Source organism: Macaca thibetana, chromosome 4 (genome assembly GCF_024542745.1).
Source record: "Macaca thibetana thibetana isolate TM-01 chromosome 4, ASM2454274v1, whole genome shotgun sequence".
NCBI lineage: Eukaryota > Metazoa > Chordata > Mammalia > Primates > Cercopithecidae > Macaca > Macaca thibetana.
In genome coordinates, this window is record NC_065581.1 from 35,365,592 (window position 1) to 35,390,453 (window position 24,862).

The 24,862-nt window shown below is 56.6% G+C and overlaps 1 protein-coding gene across 3 annotated transcripts in view; it reads right to left on the bottom strand.

Moving 5' to 3' along the window:
* Positions 1-24,862, bottom strand: part of RPS10 (ribosomal protein S10) — a 624,010-nt gene that overhangs the window by 130,001 nt on the left and 469,147 nt on the right. The gene's annotated exons all lie outside the window — the stretch shown is intronic.

Sequence of the window (24,862 nt, forward strand, 5' to 3'; positions counted from 1 at the left end):
ATTTCAGCTCCCTCTGCCCACCCTCCTGTACAGTGTTACATGGCAGCCCTGCAGCTTCCTGTGGGGGAGAAAATGCCAGCAGGAGGGAAGGGTGTTCCCTTTGATTTCAACTCTCCCATTCAAGGGCTCCTTTAAGTGACAAGGAAGGAAAGGTCAGGGTGGGGTGGGGTGGGCAGAGACCGAGGCGGGGCTGGGGATGTGGGGGACAGAGGGCAGACCTGGAATCATGTCAAGTCCTTCTGTGCAAACACTCGTGTGTGCTGTGGGCTCACATTATTGACTCAGGCAGTGCCAACAGCTCGCTCTGCCCCTGGGCCCCACCCTGGCCGGTGCCCATGCCCTACCCGCTAGGTGGCTCCACCCCTGGGGACTCCCCCCTGCAGCCCCCCACCCCTCCTTCATCACCCCCTGCCTGCCTCCCGCCCCGTCCACATCCCCAGAGCCCCCATGCCTGCCACGTTAGGACAGTCTCTGCCAACACCCTGGGCGCCATGCCAGGGAGACAGAAGCTTTTCCAAGAAGCAGAACTCGCTTCCCTTGCGGCCCTCCTGTTTGCTTGGCCTCAGCCACAGGTAGGACGGGAGGCAGCTTCTGTGTTTCAGGCATGGTTGTGTGAGGGGTCGGTGGGGATGAATGGGCAGGGCAGGTGGCAGCATTTGCCAGGAAGGGATATAATGACACATCCTTGACACATTTGCTGAGTGCGTGCGAAGCCCTCACATCCGTCCCCTCACCAGTAGAAAGGCAGCACAGGCCTTATTCTCTTTTTTTTGAGGTAGGGTCTCGCTCTGCTGCCCAGGCTAGAATGCAGGGGCGCAATGATGGCTCACTGCAGCCTTGACCTCCTGGGCTCAAGTGATCCTCCTGTTTCAGCCTCCCAAGTAGCTGGGACTACAGGCGTGCGCCATCATGCCTGGCTAATTTTTTAAATCTGTTGTAGAGACGTGGTCTCACTATGTTGCCCAGGCTGGTCTCGAACTCCTGGGCTCAAGGGATCCCCCCGCTTCAGCCTCCCAAAGTGCTGGGACGACAGGCACAAGCTACCTCGTCTGGCCCAGCTCTTATTCTCATCCCTATTCTGCTAACGGGGAAGTCAAGGTGCAGAGAGGTAAATCCCCAAATCCAGGTCTTCTGACTCCTGGCTCAGGCTGCTTCCCCCTCTACACCCCACATTCCAGCTTGACCTTGCCCTATACCTAAATGCCAAGGAATCTACTCCCCACCAAGCCTCAGTCCTAGCTCCAACGCTTCCCTGATGAAAAATAAGTTAATGGTTAACTGTGTGGCCGGAGGAAAGGTTCGACTCTCCGCAGATTGCGGGTGGTGGGGAATGCTCCGTCCCCAGGGCAGCCCAGGCCTGGAGTAGGGGGGCTCGGTTTACTGGTCAGGGAGCCAGGGCTGGTGTGCCCAACCTACAACTAGGCATCTCCAGGTTCTGGGCTGGCCTCTGGAGGGAAGAAGAGAGGACAGCATTGCGAGCCCCTGGCAGTGAGCACCAGTGCCATGTCCAGGGCTTTCACCCACATCACCCGCTTTCCTACCCACAGCCCCAGCGTGACATGGACTCCAGAGCCCTGCTTTATAGATGCTGACAGTGAGGCTCAGGGAGTCTGTGCAGCTTGCCTGGGGTTCTTCCTGACCAGGCGTGGGTTCTGCTCACTGGACCACACTCTCTCTGAGGCGCAGGCTCTGGCCAGTCCCATCTTCCTAGGGGATCTGCCCACCTCCTGACTGGGTTCCTTGATGCTCTAAAGTCTGTCCCCAGCTCTTGGCTGTTCATTCCACCCCACTGTTCACTTCCCTGCAGCACCCTTTCATCAGACCCCCCTGTGCTCAAGAACCTCGCATGGCTCCCCACTGCCTCCCCTGCCCCACTCCAGTGGCTGGCGCCCACCTCTGAGTCCACCTCCTACCTAGCCCAGATAATCAGAGCTGGAAGGGGTCACATATTATGTGATTGTTTCATAGAATGGGAACAAGGAAGCTCAGAGTGGGGAAGCGATTCATGTGCTTCTTAGCAGCAGGGTCCAGACCAGAACCAGGGATTGACATAGTGACCACAAATCCAAGCTCTAACGAGAATGGCATTTCATATCCGCCCCTGTGCTGTGGGCACAACATGGCTATTTTGTAAGACGCCCCTTCCTTCTCATCACAATTCATCCCAAAGCCCTCCTGTCCCAGCAAGCCCTTCCTAACAGCTCCTTCCTGTGACTTTCCAGGCTCACCTCATCTGTGCCATGCAATTCAGCCCAGGATTAAATCCATCAGTGACGGTCTGCCCATGGGGACACCTCTGCACTGGAAAAGCTGAGGCTCAAAGAATGGCAGGGAGGTGCCCATAGTCACACAGCACAGCCAAGGCCAGACCAGAGGCCTCCTGACACTCAGGCCACTGCTCCGTAGGCCGAGGGTCCTGGGACGTGCCAGGCGTCTGCCATGTCCATGGTCCTCAGATGGCAGGCCCCAGCGTTCCTACAGCCTTGGCCTGCCAGCCCCATGGGCTGCCGTCTCCTGAGCGATGCCTCCAGCTCCCAAACCTCGAGTTGATCTCTTCTGGATTAAGCCACATGTCTGGATTAAGGCTCAGCGTGTCCTGGCTCCCTCCTGCTCCAGAGGCCCCGGATCCCACTCCAGACAAAGAAAGTTTGGTAACAGCTGGTGGAGGCCAAGGCCCAGAGACAGGAGCAGATTGGTGGGGTGGCGGCCAGGGGGATTAGCTACCTTGGGCCCCTTCTCTCAGCGCCTTCCATTCCCCCAGGAAGGAAGATTAAGGAAAGAGAGCAGAGGGACCCAAAATGAGAGATTTAGTGCAGCTTTTCCTGCCACTACCCTCTGCCTACTCTCACCCCTCAGGGCTAGGAATGTGCTCCTTGAACCCTTTGCCTCCCAGGTTTTCACTCCCACACCCCAAGTGGCACTAGCAAAAGATGCCCTCCCTGACAGCTCCGAAACACGGTTTCCGGGAATGGAGTCACCTGGGAGGCCTTTGCTAAGGACCCAGGTTGCTGTGGGGGTTGGAGCCTGTCTTTCACATCCTGCTTGGTCCCAGCTCTCAGGCCCTACCTCCTGGCGGGGTGGTGTGGGGTAAATGTACCCTCGCCCCCACCTCAATCCTGAGACCCAATGCCAGCCCACCCAGAGCCCAGGACCCCGGCTTTAGTCCCCACTGAGAAGAGCGCTGAGGGAACGACAGAGATAGTCACTCTGGCCCTGGTGCTCAGCCCCCAGCCAGCGTCACTCCAGGAGGAAGAGGTCTGATGGGGAACAGACCTCCTCTGGCTTTCCCACGTGGCCTGCTGAGCTGGCTGTCAGCCCCTCCCTCCACCCATCCAAGCCTCTGGGCCCCCTTAAATGGGCTGGAGTCAGGGGCCGTGGAGGTGGGGCCAGGACTTGGCCAGGAGCCATGCAGAGTGGGCAGGGGCCACACGGGCCTGCCCCGGTCAGCACCTTGGAGAAGAGCTGGGCTACCCAGGCCGCAGGAAGTCCCAGCCAAGGCCACGACCAGGCCCAGCCACAGCAGCATGTCTGGCTTCTCTGAACCCCCTGACCCCTGCCCTACCCCATCCCCTCAGGGCCCCTGCCTCTCTCTTGCCCTGCCGTTCCTCCCACCCCTTCTCTCCTCCTCCAACCCTCCCATAGGGAGGACCTCGCCGCAACCTCGCCCTTCAAACTGCTCTTCAAACTAGCTGGACCCAAGAGAAGCGCCAGACCCCCTCCTCATGGCCCACCATTCACTGCCCAGAGCACCGCCTCTGCCCACTGGACAGACCACTCCTCTGCCCAGGAAGGGGGCCCAGGCTGCCACCTCTGGGCCAGCAGCTCCTGCCCTGTCAAGCACTGCATTGTGGCCATCTCCAAGCGCCTGCTTCCCCAGGGTCTCCAAGGGCAGAAGAAGGGAGCGGGGCGGTGGCTGAGTGAGAGACCTTGCTGTCTTGGACTCAGCATGAGAGTAGAGGAGGTGGGTTTCTTCTAGACCTCCTGGTTTTCCCCACCTCCTCTGGGCACAGGCCTGTCCAGGCCACCTGTCCTCCTAACTTTTGCAGGAGCCCTGATCTGTGTGAGTTTCACCTTGGGGAGCTAGCTAGTGGGCCCAGGAGTTGGGTTCTGTGGGGGGAAGTACAGGGGAGTGGGTGAGGCTTTGTGGGGTGGGAAGCTGGGGGCGGGGCCACGTAGCAGGAGGACGGGGCACAGGAAGCCAAAGTGGAGGGCCAGGGGACCCCAGTGGTTTTGCTCTTCCCACAGTTCCCACGGGCAGCAGGAACACATCTGCATCGGTGAAGCCTCCTCTGTGCCGTGCTGCGTGGGCAGCCCAGGTGTCCACACACACCCTCACTGACACCACGTCCAGCGCTTGCTGGGACAGGAGGAAGGTCAAACTGAATAAACTGCTTTGCCGGGCCCTCCCAGCTGGGGCAGCCAGCATTATTCCCACTTGACGGACAAGGGCGCTGTGACCTGCTATGGGGCACCTGTCCATGCGTGAGCGAGCAGGGACTCGAACTCAAGACTCGGCTCCACCTTCCTTTCTGCTCGTGCTGACAGACCCAGCACCTTCTAGCTCCTAAGGTCGCCCCTGTTGACCATCCCCTTTGCCTCTGCTCAGGCCACCTGCCAACCCAGCCCCACAGCGGTCGCCTTGGTGGGGTGTGGGTGGCACAGGTGCCCGCAGCCTGGAGGTACAGAGGTCCAATGCAGCCCCAAGTGGACCATCGTGGCTGAGTTTGCTCCAAAGGGGGATGTGGACTGGAAAGAACTGAAGACCTCCACTTCAGGAGATTCGGTGACACCCAGCCCTATTCCCTCTGTAGGCGAGACCCTGGGTGAGTCCCTGGTCCCTCCAGCCCTCAGTCTCCTGCTCTGTAGGCCAAGTCATCTGTGAGGACTTTTCTAGCCCAGGCACCATCTGGATTCTACGATCCATGAATCTTGCCATCAGCCTGGCTTTGGGGACTTAAAGAAGGATGGTGGGGACACAGAGGTGGACACCTGGGGCTCCCCTTGTAAGCAGAGGCATACTCCATTTACAGCCAACACTTTTGGCAGGATGAGGGGTGTGGCTGGGTGTCCCCCACTGTCCCTGGAGTTGGTGTCTGGAGGCTCTGAAAGACTCAGCCCACCCGTCTGAAGAAGCAGAGCCGGCTTCAGGCTGTCCTGCACCTCACGAGCTGCCGTCAGGCCTGGCTCCCACCCCAGCAGCAGCACCTCCCCGCCTCCTCCAGCCAGCAGGGACCCCGGCCCAGACAAACCTGGGGCTTGCAGTGAGTCGTGCTGACGGGGCGGGGATAGAACCCAGTTTCCCACCATAGCAAGTACAATTCTGCTCAACTTTCAGGGCTTTCCAGAAATTGCCATTCATGTCTTCCTTCAGCCCTGGTTGAGCCCATGTGTATGTAAACACATTTCACTTCTCAGCGCCCCAGTCAGGCCTCTTGGCCCCACCAAGGCTGCCACGCCCCCACTACCTGCACATCCCCACTCCTTGAAGGGCCGGCCACAACACCTTCCCTCTTCCCTACCCTCCTCCAGCCCCGCATATGCCGTACCTCCCAGCTTGCCACCGGACAGGGGCCGTGAGGTTTCCTGGATCTCTTGCTCCCCACAGCCCTGCCCAGCCAGGCAGCCGGGTCACTGAGGGCATGAGAACACATGGATGTCACCAGAGCTCTGCTGCTCCTGCCTGAGGCACCTTGGCTAATCCTCTCAGCCTCAGCCTCTTCAACAGCGAAATGGGGACTCATAAAGACAGCTGTGTGTCTGGATTTTGAAGTCACCAGGCAGGACAGCGATGTGAGAAGGCTCAACCATCTCCCAAGAGGTGTGTGTCCACAGTGGTGACTGCTGTCTATCTTGTGTGTTTCTGCGGCCCCCTCCAGACCCAGCACAGGCCAGGGAAGGCAGAGGCCCTCCACACACCTGGTTGTTGATCTGTAAAATCTTGATAGGCTGAAGGGAAAAAACATTCCTGTGCCCTGATCCTCAGGCCCTGGAGCACACCTCCAGGCTTGGAGAGGGGTGTTAGGACAAAGTGAAGGACTCCAACATTACAGAAGAGAAAAGTCCAGAAAGAACTGTCCTGACAGGCTAAGAACAGAAATTGCTTCAAACAAGGTTGAGATGGGCGGGAGTGGGTTATTAAGGGGCTATCAGGACTGGTTCCCACCTGTGAAGTGTCAGCAGAGACACATCCCCCTTTTGTCCTGGCACAGAGGGTGGGGTGGGGCAGAAGGAGCCAGGTCCCAGCAGCCCTCAGAGCAACTTGCTACCCCAGCAGCAGAGAGGCCTGGGCCTTGCCCCAGCCAGTCTCAGGTGCTGGAGCCCCGGGCTGGGCAGTCCCTCCAGCCACGTCTCTCTTGTGCCAGAGCTAGAGGGAGAAGGAGGGGTCTTTATCCTGGTGGTGCCCCGTTATAATCCTGGGGAGGTCCTGGTCCCATCCGACCCCCAGCAGAGTCACACTAAGGTCCCTGGCTGGGGAGGAAGGATGAGCTTCTCCCTCCCCAAGTCTGGAGGCCCCCTTCTACCCACCCCCAACCCCAGCCGCTGAGAGGTGGGAGAGCAGAATCTTGCAGGGGGCGCCTCCCAGGCTGAAAACATGCAAACTAGCCAGCAGAAGGAGCTTGGCATTAAATGTCAGGAAGAGCCCAGGGCAACTCGGCTTGTGCAAAGTTTGCTTTGGGAAGAGTTGTTCCACCTGACAGGCCACTCGCTTGGCTGGGGGCACAGGGTGGGGCATGAACGGGGTGGGGGTGGGGACTAGGAGAGGGTCCCAGCCCAGGTTTGATCCCTGACTGCTCTCTAGCTCTGGGGCTGGGGCCAGTGACTCGGCCCCCTCTGAGGCTCAGTTGTCTTGTCTGTTAAATGGGGTGTCAAGAGCATGTCTTAAAGGGGTTGTGGAGATTGAGATGGAGGGTGAATGGAAATCATTTATGATGGGCTGAGCGTATGTGAGGGGGGCCCTGGGCACAGGTGAGGGGATCAGCTGGAGAAGAGGAAACAGAGAGGGAATGGTGTGAGGAAACTGGGGAGCAAAGGAAGAAGCAGGAGGTGATGGAGAGTAGAGGGGGTGGGCCAGAGGGTGGAGTCTGGGGGGAGCTGAGGATGGTGATGAGGGAGGCTGGGGCCCTGTCCTGCTCTCTAGCCCAGTCCAGGCAGCTGCAGGCTTCACTCACCCTCCCTGCCCTCTAGGAGGAGCCAGAACCAAGAATTCTTGCCCCACCCATTTCCCCCACCGCCCAATGCCCAGGAGACAGGCTGGCAAATCCAACTCCTACACAGCCTTCAAGGTCCTGCTCCAGGCTGTCTCCTCCATGAAGCCTGCTTTAATAGACAATAGCCTTGTCTAAGCTTCTTGTTTCACAGACAAGGTGTTGCAAGTACAGTGAGGAAAAGTGACCCACCCACGGTCCCATATGGCGGGACCTCACCTGTTTCTTCTTGCCCTCCACCTAGAGGGTCTTTGTCCCCCTGTCAGCCTAAATTAACTTCCCCAGGTTACACTCAGGCTGCAACAAGTCATTTAGCACAAAACTGCTCTAATGGTTTCAGGGCTATTCACTTCATACTTGCAACGACCTCAGTGGTAAAAAGTGGGTTCTCCCGGTTTTTGCTCCTGCCAGCATCACACTTTCTGAACATCGACTGAGCACTACTGAGTGCAGCCCTATTCCCTCAGACTTGGTTGACAGAGAAGTCCGTCTAATTCAGAGGGTCCTTGTGAAAACCGAAGTGTTTTACAGCTGACAGTGTGCAATAAGCAAGTCTGGTAGTTTTCAGCTCTGGATCCCCCCTCATGGGGCCTTGCTCAGAGGAAATGTTTGTACATGCACTGTCAGCCTCTCAAAGGCGTGGGTGGGTCTCCTATGCAGTAAGACCACCTCCTCCACACAGCCCCACCTGCCTGGGAGCTCCAAGGATGCCCCCCACCATTTGTTTGTGAATTTGGGGTGGTGGGAATCCAAGTTGGGGGTCCTTGGCTCTGGCCCTTCTTGCAGGTGGGTGGAGTGAAGCTCAGCCCAGCTGGCCTGGCTGAACCATGGCCTGGGCCTACCTGCCTGGTAGGGTGTCTCCTCCCCATCCCTGCCCACCAGCTTGGGCCTGGGGCAGCCTGGACGCCTGTTTGCTTTGTTACTCAGCTGAGCAGCTGGTGATGGGGAGATGGAGCTTTATTGGGGAGGTTGGGGCAGGAAATGAGGCAAGTCCCAGCCCTGGCTGAGGAGGAGGAGAAAGCCCATGGCCATCATAAAGGACACAGGCTACGCGGGGCTCATGGCCTGGGTGTGGGCTGCTGGGTGGCCCCAGCTGATAGGTGAGGTGAGGGATCTGGGTCTGCCCATCCCCAACATGCATTCACACACACACACACACACACACACACACACACACACACACACACACACATGCACATGCACACACATGCACATGCGCACACACACCTTGGCCAGCCTCGGGGGCACCCAGTCGCCCCAGCCCTTCAGCTTGCCACCCTGTCATCCCACCACCCACTTCCTCTCTCTACTGCAGGAATCTGGCAAATTTTAGAAATGAGCACCTTCGAGGGACCGCTACTATTGCTTTCCTTGTGTGCCAAGACCGGGACCCAAGGCTCTCAGCTTCCCCCGGTGTCCAAGGGCTCAGACGGTGTGCTCGGCAGTGACCCCCGCCCCGTTTCCTGTGCCCGTCTCTGCCCAGCCTAGCTCCTGGGCTCTGGACCTGTCTCCCCTGCCCCGCCCTGGACCCGGCCTTAGCCTCAGTGCTGACCCATCAGGCTCCAGCAAGCCCCTGCCCACTGGTGGCCTGGCACCAGGAAGACCCTTCCCTCAGCAGGGCAGCCGGGCTGGCAGCAGCAGGAAAGCCGCTTGTGTTTTGCCAGCCAAGCAGAACTGGCTGGGTCTCAGGGGCTGCGGCTCTGCATTTGCATAGCGGCCTCCCCTCAAGCTGGGCAAACTGGGCTCAGTGTGGGGTACCCCAGGCCTTGCCAGGCAAGGGGGCTCACCCAGCATGTAGAGTTGGCCCACGGAAGCAGTCTGGGAAGCATGAGGAGGGGGCAGGGAATTCTGAGGGTAAAGGGACCCAGGTCACAGGGTCACTGATGACAGGGAGATGAGCTCTGAGCTGGCAAAGTGCGCCCCCTCCAAGTCCTGCCTGCAGTCACCCACCCCTAAGGTGGCAGGGAAAGACCCCATGCCAGGGTACCCACACCTCCCGTCAGACTCACCTGTTAGCTGCCTGGTGACCAGGGAGCTGTCTGCTGCAGTGCCAACTTTAGGGACCGGGAAGAGGTGTGGGCAGCTGAGGCCACTGGTGTGTCTCAGCCAGGCATCTGGGGGGCCAGCGGAACCAGGGGCCAGCAGGGCTGGTGGCAGAGGCAGCACTCAGATTGGCCACTGAGGGCCTGGCCACCCTTAAAGGGTGGCACTCTGAGGTCTCAGGGCTGCGTGCCTGTAGAGAGTCCCCTACTCCTAGCCCAGGGCTGCCTGCTGGCACTGTGGCAAGGCCAACCTGAGGGGTTTGCAGGGGGCTGGCAGCAGGCTTGGAGGACTGGGTCTGTGGGGCAGTGTGGACGCGGCACAGTGCAGGAATGTGCTGGGAGGAAGTCAGACAGCCGCGAGATGAAGAGTTGGCCAGGGCCTGATTTCCCATTATAAGTAATCCTTCCTTATTTACCTGAACAAATACACTCCTTGCTTACCTCAGACCACAGGCAGGCTCCCGGTTAACCCTTGCAGGTCTCCCCCTCCTTGCTGGGGGATTCATGCCCTGACAGCCAGCGGACTCATTCATTCACTTGCTCTTTCACTCGTTCATTGGTTGCTGCATAGCCACTCAGCTCATATTATGTGCAAGGTGCCGGAGATACGTCAAGTGGGTCCAGGGCTGGAGTTCTAAGATGGATCAGCTGAGGACCAGGGACAGAGAAGTGAACAGCAGTGGAGATTCAGAGCCACCCATGCCCTGATGGAGGGCTGAGGGGACTCTGAGGGTGGGCACCAACCAGGGAAATCAGTGAGGGCTTCCTGGAGGAGGTACTGTCTGGCTACTCAGGCCAGGGATGGAGAGAGCTTCAGAGAACCCTGGGGAGGGGTCCCGAGGCTTGTGGGCCAACCACGACCTGGTGGGAACTGTGTTCTCCATGCCCCACAGGGTCCTCACGCAGTGGTGGTGAGGAAGGACTCCTAGCTCGCTTTCCAAGGCCCACAGTGGGGGGCCAGCCAGCAGCAACTTACTCTCCCACCGCCCCAAAGGGTGATGGCAGGGACGCCACGCAGGACAGGGGTACCCACCACCAAGTGCTTGCTGCCTTAGCCCCTCCACCTCCCTGAGCCCAGCAGGGGCCACACATTCCAGCTTTTGGCTTCTTCCATGTCCTGCCAGGTGGGCTGAGGGCTGTCCCTGGAGGGTGGGCCTTCCTTTCTCCAAATCATCTCAGAAGGGCTCCATGTACCTGCTACCTCCATTCTGACAGGGGAGAAAGTTCTAGATAATGCTGATTCTTCCCTTGTTTCAGGAGTAACTGTGTAACTGCCCACAGCATGAGGATTCTGGGACTGCAGGGGATCCCAAGGCCTTTAGAACTAGCCCCTCACCTTCACCAATATCCACATTCTCCAACGTAAGGTTGCACTTTGCACCCCCAGGGTGCCCTGTACTTGGCTGTTATCGTCACTGGCACCTTGGTTGAGGATCAGTTATCAGTCACTCCCCAGAAAAGTCTGAGGTAGGACGGAGTGGAGGAAGGGGAGGTAAGACAAGGTCCTGAAATGGTACACTCGACCTTTCCTAATCCCCAGTGGTCCAGCCCTCCAGGGTCAATAAAGAAAGACACGCTATGTTTCCAGGCGGACCTCCTTCCCCTAGAGTGCGTTTTTGTGCCTGCTTCTCTGCCGGCCAGGCCTCCCTCCTCCCTCTTCTCACAGAAGCCTGGCTTATATCACAGCATTCTGATGCATTAATAATAATGGCCACTGCTTAACAGGCACCTACTGTATGCCTGGCACTGTTTGGTACTCATGAGATGCTAAGCTGTTAATCATACTATAAGCACTATAATGTGGGTAAGTACGACGAATACCTAATTAAATGTTTATTGAGGCCGGGCGCAGTGGCTCATGCCTGTAATCCTAACACTTTGGGAGGCCGAGGCGGGCAGATCACTTGAGATCAGGAGTTCAAAACCAGCCTGTCCAACGTGGTGAAACCCCGTCTCTACTAAACATACAAAAAAATTAGCTGGGCGTGGTGGTGGGTGCCTGTAATCCCAGCTACTTGGGAGGCTGAAGCAGGAGAATCGCTTGAACCCAGCAGGCAGAGGTTGCAGTGAGCCAAGATCGTGCCACTGTACTCCAGTCTGGGCAACAGAGCAAAGCTCAAAAAAAAAAAAAATTGTTTATTGAGTGGATAAGGTGTCAGACATAGCTGTCCATTCTCCCCTTTTCCTCAGTAAACAAGGCTTGATTTTTATTTTGTATTTTATTTATTTTTGTAGAGACAGGGTCTCCCTATGTTGCCCAGGCTGGTCTCGAACTCCTGGCCTCAAGCAATCCTTGTACCTTGGCCTCCTAAAGTGCTGGAATTACAAGCATGAGCCACTGTACCTGGCCAAGGCCTGGTTTTTAACTGGGCACAAGCCTGCCTAGAATTAAGACTATCCCAGCCTCCCTTGCAGCTAGATGTGACTATATGACCAAGCAGAATGTTATGTGCCAAGATTTCTAGGAATCTTTCTTAAAAGTAAGCTGGCTTACTTTTAGTAAAAAAGTAAGAATTTACTCCATTCTTATTTATCCTTCCTCCGTCTTGCTAGGTGGAATGCAGCTGTGATAGCTGGCATTCTGGCTGCCCATCTTAGACCATGAGGACAAGATAGTAGAGCAGCGAGCTAGAAGGAGCCTGGGTCTCTCAGGATTATGTAAAACCTCCATACCAGCTGCAGACTGCCTGCCTCAGGACTTTTATGAGATAAATGGACTTTTCACTTTTATTAAGTGGGAATTCTTATTGGTGTGGCCTCACTCAAGGCCCAAGGGAGCACTTCACAGGGGTCTCCTGAATGGATGGGCCCAGCTAAGCTGTACCAGCTGTGGACAGGGTCTCTACCCATTTAAGCCTGGAGTAGGGAAACAAATGTTGCCTCTGGAAGCTGGAAAAGGTCCACGAAGAGGGAGCAAGGGAGGGCTCCTCCATCTGCTCAGCTGGACTCACACAGGCCCAGCCTCCAAGAGGCTGCCTGGGGTGGACGTCAGTGATGTGCCCAAGGTGGGTTGGGTGCCCATCTAAGGCAATGCTGGTGGGCTTCAGGGGAGGAAAGACCAACTTTCCCAATGAGGGAACTCTGGGTGACACATCCTCTTGATACCCTGATCCACTGGGCATGGTGTCTTGGCACCAGCTTGGGATTTGATCAAGTACATGTCCTGGTTCTGTCATTTTCCAGCTTTGTGACTTGAGGAAAGTGTCTGAAATCTGCTGAACAGTCACCTCCCATATCCAGAGAACCCTGAAGCTACTGTGAGGAGGGAGACAATGCCGGTCAAAGTGCTCCATGAGCCTGGCTGCCCTGTTCCAGTGCCTTGCTGACCACGAACCCGGCCACGTGTTTGATAAATGCCATCTTACTCTTCACAGCAACATTTACAGGTAGATGTTGCTATGCCCATTTTTCTTTTCTTTTGTTCTTTTTTTTTTTTTTTTTTTTAGACAGAGTCTCACTCTGTCACCCAGGCTGGAGTGCAGTGGCCCGGTCTGAGCTCACTGCCACCTCCACCTCCCGGATTCAAGTGATTCTCTTGCCTCAGCCTCTCGAGTAGCTGGGATTACAGGCACGCACCACCACGCCTGGCTAATTTTTGTACTTTTAGTAGAGATGGGGTTTTGCCATGTTGACCAGGCTGGTCTTGAGCTCCTGACCTCAAGCTATCCGCCTGCCTCAGCCTCCAAAAGCATGAGCCACTGGGCCAGGCATATGCCCATTTTTCAAGTGAAGAAATTCAGGCTTGTACATGCCCAAGGTCATAGCTGGGAAGCAGATTCAAACTCAAATCCCTAATTTCCATGACTGCCCCATGCGCAGTAAAACCCTGTTGCTACTCTCACGTCCTCTCAGGGCCAAGTCCCGGGTCCCTGGAACAGGTCACTGGGTCCACTAGGCTTCCTGCCTCCAGCTCCCTGGGCTGGACTCCTCTCTAATCCTCCTCTGGCCAGCTCTCAGCTGGTTAAATGTGCCCCCTCCTGTTTGCCCTCCATCCAGACCCCACTCATCTGTTGTGGGCGATGGCTGCTCCGTGTCCACCCCTTCCAGATCTGGGGTCCAGTACACAACCCCAGTTGGCCCAGTGTGACTCTGTCCTGGAACGTTTCTCCAATCTACTTAGATAACAAATTCTCTCTTGCCACTAGAGTTTCCAAGCCTTGACGTGTTAAGTCAGGAGCTGTTACCCCCAGGGAGAATATGGACAGCCCAGAAGAGGAGGAGCCAGCGGGAGCCAGACACCCTCCTGACGTCGCTGTGGGAACACCTGGATGAAGCAGCCATTCCCTTTTTCTGTCGTTCAAATGGACTTGAGTCCCTCCTATTTTGGTGGAGAGACTCTCCATCCTTCAGAGGCCCGTTTCAAGAGCCCTCTCCTCCAGAAAGCCTTTCCCTGTCCCCCCGAGTCCTTGCAGACCTCACGTGTCCCAAGTCTTTGCTCTCTAATTCTTTCCCCAGTATTTCTTATTTCTTTCTTCCCGAGATTCTAACTCCTTGAAGGCAGGGATTCTAGGGCAGCTGGCAGCAGCAGACCCAACACACCAATTTCTGGAGCGGTTGGCCTGAGCTTCCTCCCCACATTGGTCCTCTCTGACCACTGGCCCATCAGAGGCCAGTGTGGAGAGCACCAGGTGGAACTCAGGCCCACGTCTCGGTTTCTGTGCAGCGCTGTCATTGACGAGCGGCGGGATCACGAGCGAGTCTCAAGCACTCTGGGCCTCCCTCGCCTCCTCTGTGAATGGCGATAACAACACTTGCCCTGCTGACCTTGCGGGTGGAGCACTGTGATGAGCGAATGTCAACTGGCAGCAGAAGTGGACACGCTTTGGAAAGGGCAGTCTGTCTGAGCCAGTCTGTTGGTCGGATTCCTGCCTTCCTAGCTTTCTTTCTGCCTCCATCTGTCTGCGCTCCCATCCTCGCTGCGTCCTGCTCTCTGATGAGCCAGACTGGGGATGGTGGCAGAGACAAAGCTGGGACGCATGCCAGCCACAGGGACATGCAGCTGCCAGTTAGTTCCCGGCTGACACAAGGCCCCACCCCCAGACCCAGGCTCTAGCTGCGAAAAGGCTGGACAGCTTGGGGGGAGAGTGCCCACTGCTGGGGTGTGGAGAGCCTGAGGCTGGTCACCTAGACAGGGTCAGAGGGGACAGGATGGGCAGGAAGCTTGGTTGGTGGGATCCCAGAAACCACCCAGCTGTCTTGTGGTACAAAGACCTTGGGACCAGAGAGGCCAGGCACCAGGCCCAAGGACACACAGCAGGGCTGGGATCTGAATCCAGACCCCAATCTGTGCTCCCACATGGCATGCGTTATCTCATTCAATCCTAGCGAGTCCACTGCCAGAGGGTTCACTGCCTGTCTCACTCACAGACAGGGAAAAGAGGCTCACTGACATTCCCAGTCAAGCCTGGATAAGGGCAGAGGAAGGATTCAGGCTGGATCTGTTGGAATCCTCTTTCCAGGACACCATGTTGCAGCTGGATGGTGAACAAGGACTGGGAAATAGCCCAGGAGGTGGTGGCTGTGTTCTCAGGGCCATACAATGAGGTACTTTCAGCAACTGCAGCATGCCAGGGCTCCCCTTGGGCACACTTGGGCCACGACACGTTGCTCTGCCCAGACCAGCACCTACTCTGTGCCGCCAGGCCCTATATAGGCACTGGGGCCAGGGTGGCCAGGCACAGTAGCTGAGCACAGCCTGCCTTTGAGGATAGTTCAAGGCCTGGTGGCCACAACTGCTCAGGGTCTTCTTGCCTCGGAGGGCGGTGATGACTCCCAAGGGTAGCCAGCTGCGGGCTTACTAGTTTCATGAACACCTACTAGATGCAGTCCCAGTGAGTGACCCTCTCCGTTCTAGGGAAAAATGACAGGTGGAAGGGCTTCAGGCCTCGTTCCATCAATGCCATCTCCTACCCTTCCACAGACTGACTCCTCAGAGAGCGACCCCAAGCTCCTGACGGGGGCTGAGCGAATGGACCCCAAGCTTCTGATAGGGGCTGAGCAAATGGACCGTTTCTTCCAGTAGCCAAGGGCTAACTGTACCCACCCCCATTGCCATTTCACACCTGGGAGGCCATCTGAAGAGGCCTCATCCCATGCCAGGGCCTCAGCCCTTGGGGTCCTCAGAGTTCTCGTGTTGACACAGCCAGGCAGGGCTCCTGCCAGAGTTAGGCGCCAAGCCTGAGAACCCTGCAGCCCTAGCTTGGGGGACAGACAGGACACACAGATGGCATCGTCTTTACCACCTCCACCCTATGATGGGGAGCAGGGTGGCCTGCGCCTGCCCGCATGAATCCATTCCCTCCACAGGCATGTGCTGGAGGGCTACTGGGGGCCAGGCACAGTTCACTGCATGCAGCAGAGCCTCACTGGGCTTACATTCTAGAGAAGGATTGTCAACAGGAAAGGTGCAAATGAGTAAATTGCATAGTACACTGGAGGGTGATGCGTGCATGACAGGAAGGGCCTAGGATGCCTGGAGCGGTGGGTGGGCTGTGGGAGCAGCGCTGAATACCGTGGTCAGGGCAGATCCCTTTGGGGAGGTGGGATTTGAGCGAGGCACAAAGGAGGCGAGGGTGTGAGCTCTGCAGGTCTCTGTGTGCATTCCAGGTGGCGGGAGGTGAAGTGAGGAGGCACGGTGGAGTTAGATTGTGGGGGCCATGAAGCCCTGGCCGCGCATTTCCCGGGTCCCCTGGCCAAGCATCTCACCTCTCCGTGCTCACTGGGAGCCAAGCGCCATGCTGGTTGCTTCAGAGCAGTTAGCTTATTTAATTATCTTAACGGCCCTTTGAGGTAGCACCCCTATCGTTAGCATCCCTATTTTAACCTCAGGGAGGAAACTGAGACACGGGGGGGAAGGGCTTAGTACTTTGCACAAAGAGGGGAGGAGCCAGGATCTGGTGCAAAGCCCCACTCTTAGCCACCACTGCATAGGGTCTGGTGTGTCTGCTGCCCCTCCCTGACCCACCCCCCTCAACAGAGCACCAGGTGCACCCCCAGCCCAACAGGCCCGTCGTGGGGGGTGGAGGGGCCCCACATCACTGCTCACACCCTAGAGCTGACCGCTGCCTTTCCCCCATTAATGCACAGCCAGCCAGGCCTTACAAAACCGCAGGCCCAGATAAGAGCACAATCGGAACCTGTTTTGCTCACAGGCCGGCTAGGGGGCTGGGCCCGCCGGGTGGTGGGAAGTTTGGGGGGAGGCTGCTGGCAGCACTCTGGCCCCGTTATCAGTAGCCTTCTCCCCCCGCCCATTAGCCCCTTTGAAATTTACCCAACTTATCAGAGGTGCGAGCTTTCCAGCTTTCGGAGGGAGGGCTGTTATGCCTTTGTGTCCAGCCGCTGCCTTCCGCCTCAGCTCAGAGAGGACTACGTCTGGGGGTAGGGAGGGTAGTGGGGTGGAAGTGGTGGGAACTTATAGGGAAGGAAGGCCTGGCCCTCCAACCCCTAAGGGGGCCCCTGCACTCACACACATGGACCTCGGCAGCCCCATCACTGCCACGTGGGCACTTCCCGGACACTCCTTCCCTCCTTACCCTGAACAATACACACCCACCCTAAGCCTGCAGCACCCCCAACTCTTATCCTTCTCTCAGCCAAGCGGTGAGCACACCTTCCTCCCCCTCCTCATGCCCCTATCCAGCTTGCTCAGAAACTCAGGCCTGATTCTAGCACCCCTTGCCTCCCTCAGCCCAGTCACACCTTCAGCAAATGTTTATTGAGCACCTACTACACTCCGGGCACGGGGGACACGGCAGTGAACAGGACAGACCAATCTTGCTCTCCCATGGAGCTGACGTGCTAGTGCTGGAAACGGGGTAAATAAACACAAAGAAGTGGATATTGCTTGTTGGGAGGTGGGAACTGCTGCGGTAGGGCCAGAATGAAGCAGGAAAGGAGTGTGGGAAGTGTTGAGGGCAATTTTAAGTGTGTTGGGTGGAGCGTGGGGGTGACATTTGTTTTGTTTTGTTTTTTTGAGACAGAGTCTTGCTCTGTTGCCCAGGCTGAAGTACAGTGGTGCCATCTCAGTCTCAGTTCACCGCCGCCTCCGCCTCCTGGGTTCAAGCGATTCTCCTGCCTCAGGCTCCTGAGTAGCTGGGATTACAGGTGCCCGCCACCACGCCCAGCTAAGCCACCACGCCCAGCTGATTTTTTTTTTTGTATTTTTAGTAGAGACGGGGTTTTACCATGTTGGCCAGGCTGGTCTCGAAGTCCTGACCTCAGGTGGTCCACCTGCCTCCCAGAGTGCTGGGATTACAGGCATAAGTCACCGCGCTGGCCTTCAGGTGACATTTGATTCAAGACCCGAAGGAGTCTAGCCCTGTCCCACTGTGGAGTTAGAATCACAAACACAGGAGGGAAGAGCCAAGAGATGGAGATCCACCAGTCTAACATGCTTCCTTTTTTCTTTTTTTTAGTGAGGCTCAGAGAGTGCAGCGAGCTGCCCGAGGCCACACAGCATGATGGCAGCAGAACCAAGCAGGAGTTAGAGCCTAGGACCTCAGTGGCCCAGACAGGACTCTTCCCCCTATTCCTGCTACCCCCAGGCTGGGGCAGTGTCAGGGCCCTGGGCAAGACAGTTCTGGCTATCTCGGGATGAGGGGTGGGGGAATTGAGCATGGGGGTACAAATATCCACAGCCATTTGGCCGCCTTTTGCAGCCTAGCGGGGTGGGCAGGACTTGTTTGGAGCTGAGAGTTGGGGCTCAGGTGCTGGTGCAGGGACTGCAGAGTGCACATGGATGGCGTTACGACCTGGGAGGCCTGGCTTCAGCACCCCAGCTCCCTCAGAGTCTCAGCAGTCCCTGCCCGGTGTCAGTCCTCTGTTCCCCTCACTTCTGGTCCACCAGTGGCCTGACCTCGAGGGCTTGTTCTTCCAGGAGAAGCTCCTTTCTATGGCCCCTTCCTCCTGTCTCCCACCCTCTCACTCCCAGTATGTACCTGCCCTTCTGTGAAGGGATGAATTGTCTGGAGGGGAGAAGGGAGCAGCCTTGGGCATGGTGGAGGGTGGGGTCATGAGCCAGGATGGATGGGCACTCCCCAGGGGCCTGGCTCCTGCTGGATGAGCTTTCAGGAGACAGATGAGAAGTGGGTGCTAAAGGGAGCTCGCTAATAGGCTCCTGTTCGCGCTGTCACCTCTGGGCCCTGGGGAGGTGGTGGTGTTCAGAGGCCCTCAGGGCAATGTTCCTATGGAGTTGGAGAAGCCTAAGGTAGTTAGGCTGTTGGGGAAAGAGCACTGAGTGTGGAGACTGAGTTCAAGTCCCAGTTCTGCTGTGTTCTTGCTGAGTGTCCTCAGGCAAGTCACTTCCCCTCTCAGCCTTAGTTTCCTTTATTGGTGAAAGAGGATCAAGGATCCCTTCTTCAAAGGGATACTGTAAGGAGGGAATGAGGAGAAGTGCAGCGCCTGGCACGCAGCCGGGACTCTGTCAACAGCGGGCTCTCTCCCCTCAGGGACCTCTGTCTCACCCTCAACTGATTACGGCTGGAGTTTAGGGCCATGCAGACGGGCACTCAGCAGGTGACAAGCACTTCAGAGGCTTTTTTCAGGCCCTCGGGTGCACACTGGATTAACCGTAACCCTTGGTTTATGACACATACTCCCCAGGATCCACGTGTGGCCACCTCTTAATTTTTAATAATATAATGAATACTGGGAACCCACTGGCAGCCCAAGATCACAATTATTTTTTATTTATTTATTTTTTGAGACGGAGTCTGGCTCTGTCGCCCAGGCTGGAGTGCAGTGGCCAGATCTCCGCTCACTGCAAGCTCCGCCTCCCGGGTTCGCGCAATTCTCCTGCCTCAGCCTCCCGAGCAGCTGGGACTACAGGCGCCCGCCACCTCGCCCGGCTTATTTTTTTTTGTATTTTTAGTAGAGACGGGGTTTCACCGTGTTAGCCAGGATGGTCTCGATCTCCTGACCTCGTGATCCGCCCGTCTCGGCCTCCCAAAGTGCTGGGATTACAGGCTTGAGCCACCGCGCCCGGCCCCAAGATCACAATTATTACCAGTAATGTCACATGGATCAACTCACTTATTTTTGTCCTCAGCCTTATAGTTTTCTGTCTACACTGTCCCCATTTTACAGAAGAGGAAATTGAGGCATAATTGAGAGTTCGGGGCATCCTCTCTGCTGGACGATGCTGAGATGCACTGGGTACATTCTTCCCACAAACTCCTCCTGCTCTGGTCTCCAGGCAGACAGAACCCTGAGGAATAACATCATCATATAACCTCCACTGCATCCTGCCATGTTCTGTAGCGCCTTCAAATCCCACCCAGCCCCTCTCCCCCTGCAGGGCCCCACCTTCCACAACGCTGACCCCTGGGGTGAGGGGACCTCAGGGAGGAGCCTGCCTGGCCCTGTGCTCCCTGCCTGCCTGGGCCTCCCCTGGCTCCTCTCAGCCCCCCAGTGACCTCACAACCCTGCTCAGTGACACAAGAGCTTGGTGCTCCTAACACTCTCACGTCTTTCTTCTAAGTGGTGCCCAAGAATAAATGAAAGTAATAAATGTGGGGCCAGGGGTGGCAGCTCACACCTGTAATCCCAGCACTTTGGGAGGCTGAGGCAGGGGGATAGCTTGAGGCCAAGAGTTTGATACCCACTTGGGCACCATTGTGAGACTCTCATCTCTACATAAAATTAAAAAATAAATGAGCTGAATGTGGTGGCCTGGGTCCCAGCTACTCTAGAGGCTGAGGTGGGAGGATCATTTGAGTCCAGGAGGTTGAGGATGTAGTGAGCTATGATCACTACAGAGCAAGACCCTGTCTCAAAAAAGAAAGCAAGAAAACGAAAGGAAGAAAGGAGGAGGAAAGGAAAGAAGGGAGGGAGGGAGGGAGAGAGGGGAGGGAGAGAAAGAAATAAAAAAAAATCAAATGAATGAACAAATGAGCCAGGCACGGTGGCTCTAATCCCAGCACTTTGGGAGGCCGAGGCAGACAGATCACATGAGGCCAGGAGTTCGAGACCAGCCTGACCAACATGGTGAAACCCCGTCTCTACTAAAAATACAACACTTAGCTAGGCGTGCTGGTGCACGTCTGTAATCCCAGCTACTCAGGAGGCTGAGGCATGAAAACTGCTTGAACCCAGGAGGTGGAGGTTGCAGTGAGCCAAGATCACGCCACTGCACTCCAGCCTGGTTGACAGAGTGAGACCCTGTCTTAAATAATAAACAGATAAACAAATGAATGAGGATGGTGGAAGGGGAAAGGGACATTAAAGGAAAAAAATCACTGCGTGGCTCTGAGCACTGGGGTGGGCAAGGAAGGAAGGCGGGACTATGTTGAAAGATGCCCCTCTGCCAGCTGCCACACTCAGGGAGCATCTGTGCCCCTTTGGTTGTGTTGGTCTGACCCACTGATCCTACTGCCCTTGCCCTGTCCCTGGCCTGAGACCTGCCCCTCCGCCACAGTGACTTCCCAGACAGAGTGACAGCCAGAGTTCCCAGGAACCATCCTAAGCCGAAACAGCTGAAGCTGCCCCACAGGGCCTGGGCTGGGCAGGACGCTCCTGCCAGACAGCAGCACCACCGCTACATGGACGTGCTTGGTGCCCTCACCTGCTGCTGGGAATGGGGTGGGGTTGGGGTCCACATGCAATGCCAGGGAAAGCAACCTCTTCCCCACACATGTGGGTCTTGACCTGTATGGGTGGGTTCTGGTCACTTCAGAATCTGCTTAAGAGCTATGGAACCTCAGAACACACACACACACACACACACACACAAACACACGCGCGTGCGTGCGCAATCCCAGGGGTTCACAGACTGCCCCCCACCAGCTGAAGCACCTCCACAAACCCCACATTCCGAGTCCCCGTCCTGGATTGTGGGTAATGTGTAGGCAGGACTGTTGGACTCACCTCCAGCTACAGCACAACAATGGCATGCAGTAGGTGTTTACTATGTGCCTATTTCAACAAATCAACAGATACCGACTTCTTGGATGAAGGAAAGGACAGCTGGGGGGGACCATGCGCTGGATCAAGTCAGAGTCAGGGGAAGGGAATGGAGGGTGAGGTGGGGGCTGCCCCTCTGGTAACCATCTCCCATGGCTCCCGCCGCCCCGTGAGAAAGCACGAGGAGTTTTAGGGCAGGAAGGCCCTTGTGATCCTGCCCCAGTTGCCCATTTTGCTTCACTTTACAACCATGTGTGTTGGTTCAGCCCTAGAGGCTGCCAGCAGCTCTCGCCAAACATTTACTTATTCTAACATTTACCGAGATGTTCTAGGCACTGGGGATACAACCGTCAACAAAACAGGCCCTGCCATCGTAGGGCTGACAGCGGTTCTTGCTTCCAGACTTTTTTTTTTCTTTTTGAGGTGAAGTCTTGCTCTTGTCACCCAGGCTGGAGTGCAGTGGTGCGATCTCAGCTCACTGTAACCTCTGCCTCAGGCAATTCTCCTGCCTCAGCCTCCCTAGTAGCTGGGATTACAGGCGCACGCCACCAAGCGTGGCTAACTATTGTATTTTTTTTTTTTTTTAATAAGATGGGATTTCACCACGTTGGCCAGGCTGGTCTCAAACTCCTGACCTCAAGTGATCCACCTGCCTCGGCCTCCGAAAGTTCTGGGATTACAGGCGTGAGTCACTGTGCCTGGCCATATCCGGCATTATTCAACAGTCCTCCTTGTCTGCTGGCCTCGTGGTCTGGGAGCCCATGGACACAGGGTTCTTTCTCATGTGCCTGGCATCCTTGGACCCCAGTGTAGTGCCTGGCAGATAGCTGTGCGTGGACTGAAGGAATGAACAGGATGGACGGACTTTGCTGGGGCCGGGGGTACCAATGGAGAGGCAGGAGGTGAGTTGGGGCTGGGGCTGAGGTGGGTCTGAAAACGTCCCTGAGGAGGGCAGAGGGTGTGGGCTAGGTTCCCTCTTCCCGGTTCCCATGTAAGATCTGATCGCCTTGGGCAACAATGGCCACAGGCTTGTGGGGAGGAGGAGGATGGGGAGGGGTGACGGGGAATAGGGTTTGCTTCCTGGTGTGGGGTTTCTACCCGCTTCCACCTCACCCTGGGGTTCCAGTCAGGGGCACCACTCCCCTGAAGTGACTCAAGCCTTGTCGAGTAGGAGGGGCGAAGGGGAGGAGGGTGATGCAGACCACCCAAGTCAGGCCCTGGGGCTGGGGGACACTGAGCTCTTACTTCCCTGGGTGGTGACTCCTATCACCAGTTCCACAGGAGGGGCTGAGACACGGCCTGCCCTGCGCTCGGACCCCAAGACAGGCTCAGAGAGAGTAAGGGGCCTGCCTGAGTCACACAGCAGGGTCAGGGCTTGACTCATAGACTCTGTTTTCATTCCCAGGCAGCACCTGCCCAGCTCTACGGGGCCAAGGAGGGGGAGAGGGCTTCTCTGAGGGTCCCCTCCCAAGGGAGGGGCAAGCCAGGCTTGCCTGTGAGGGCACCACCTGGAGATGAGCAGGGGCCTGGCCCAGCTGCCCAGCTGTGAGGACAGAGGGTACTAGCGGAAGCAGGAACAGGACGGAAGGCTGGTAAGAGGAAATTCATCACCTCTCCTCTCCCAACCCTACTGTCCCAACCGTATGACTGACACCCACTACCCAGCTCCTTCACTACTAGGGATGCCGCTCTCCTTCGGCTGCCAGCCTTAAGGAGGGGAAAGGAGACAGAGAGAGGGAGGACAGAGACTGCGGGGGACCCTGTCCTCAGGCATGTGGGAACTGTAAAAATAGGAGGGGGTGTTTGCACCCAGTGTGACTCCCCTCCCCAGAACTACCGACCTCAGAGCCCGGAGGAGCCTCAGGCTGAACCTGTCTAATGATTCATTTTACAGGGATGTGGTGGAGGCCCAGAGAGGAGAGAGGCTTGCTCAAGGTCACACAGCACTGTGTCTGTTGAGCCTATGGAGTGTTTTCTTTGTACAAAGCACTCTTCCACGTGCTTCACACATACTAACTCCAGAATCCTCTGCACAACCCTATGAGGCAGGTGCGCTACTATAATCTCTATTCTACAGATGGGGACACTGAGGCACAGAGAGGTTAAGGAGGTTGCCTGAGGTAACACATCCTGTGAGTGAGGCGGAGCTATCTGGGAGCCCAGGCAGCCTGGCTCCAGAGCCTGGTGCACAACCCCATGCTTTGCTGCCTCTAGCTGGAGTCACCAAGTAGGAGTCTTGGTCTCGCCTTGGCTTCTGCCTGCTGAGTGCCTTCAATTTGGTCTCTCATGATCTCTGTGCCTTTATTAATGTAATAATAATATTACTATTTGAATTTATCGAAACTTTATGTGGTGCAGGCACTGTGGACTCATGCTTTTCTACATATTACTTCTCAAAATAACCCTATAGAGTATCATACTCCCATCTGCCGATGAGGAAACAGGCCCAGAGAGGTTCATTAACTTGCTCAGGGATGCACAGCTGATAAGAAACAGCCAGGCCATGACTCTGTCCTGCCCATACAGGGGCCAACCTGAATGAGGGATCCCAGGGTCAGTCGGTCCCAGGAAGGCTGTTCTGTCCAGCCCTTTTCTCCACTTTTGGTTTTGACCTCTTGTCATCCGTGCCCTTCACTGGACCCAGCAGCCCTGCGTGACCTCAGAAGCTGCCCGCCCCCACCCCCCGCTGGCCGGTGACCCTTAAACTCTTCTGCCCTCTTGACACGGCTTTTGCGTCATGTCAGAGAAGCCAGGATCCCCGCACCCAGTCTGGGACACAGTTGGCAGCAGCTGCAGGAAGCAGGACCCACCCAGCATCTCAGGTGTCACTCACAAACCTCCCAGGTGTCCCTACCGGCAGGTGAGGAAACCTCACACACCACCCCACCCTCCTTCACCCCCTCGCTCCCTCACTCACACAGTCATTCGTTAGTTCCTTTTTTTTTTTTTCTCAAGCTGGGGTCTCACTCAGCCACCTAGGTGGAGTGCAGGGGCGTGATCATAGCTCACTGCAGCCTCCAACTCAAGCGATCAAACAATCCTCCACCTCAGCCTCCCAAGTAACTAGGACCATGGGTACACACACCCCTGGCTAGTTAGAAAAAAAAATTTTTTTTTTTTTTGGTGGAGATGGGGTCTTGCTATGTTGCCAAGGCTGGTTTTGAACTCCTACATCAGCCTCCCAAGTAGCTGGGACTGCAGGTGTGAGCCACTGTGACCTTGGGAGCTCACGGTCTGACTAGGGAGGTGAGAACAGCACCTGGCACCTGGCAAGTGTCAGGGAAACAGGGACAGGAAGAACCCCAGGAGTGGGAAAAGGGGCCACGTGGGGTCTGAGAGGCTGGGAGGCAGAGGCAGGCTGGGAGCCGGGCTGTAAAGACTGGGCCAAGCCTTGGAGAGGTGTGAGGAAGGGGAAGGAAACAAGCATGTGCCGAGCCTTCTGTGCAGGGTTTCTCACCTGTGAGGCACATACATGAATGAGGCGGGTGGACGGACAACTTCTGTGACCTCAGGAGCCCCTTCATCTCCCCGGGCTCGGTTTCCTCAGGCACGGAGACAACACTGCTGACCTCTTAGGTCGAAGATCAACCTTTGTGCGAACACGTGGACGGCAGAGAACACGGGGTGAGTGCTGTGAGGGCTGGGGAGGCCTTGTATCACTCCTGCACCACTAGGGATGCCTCCCAAAGCATCCTTCAGCCCTCACAGCCAGCCAAG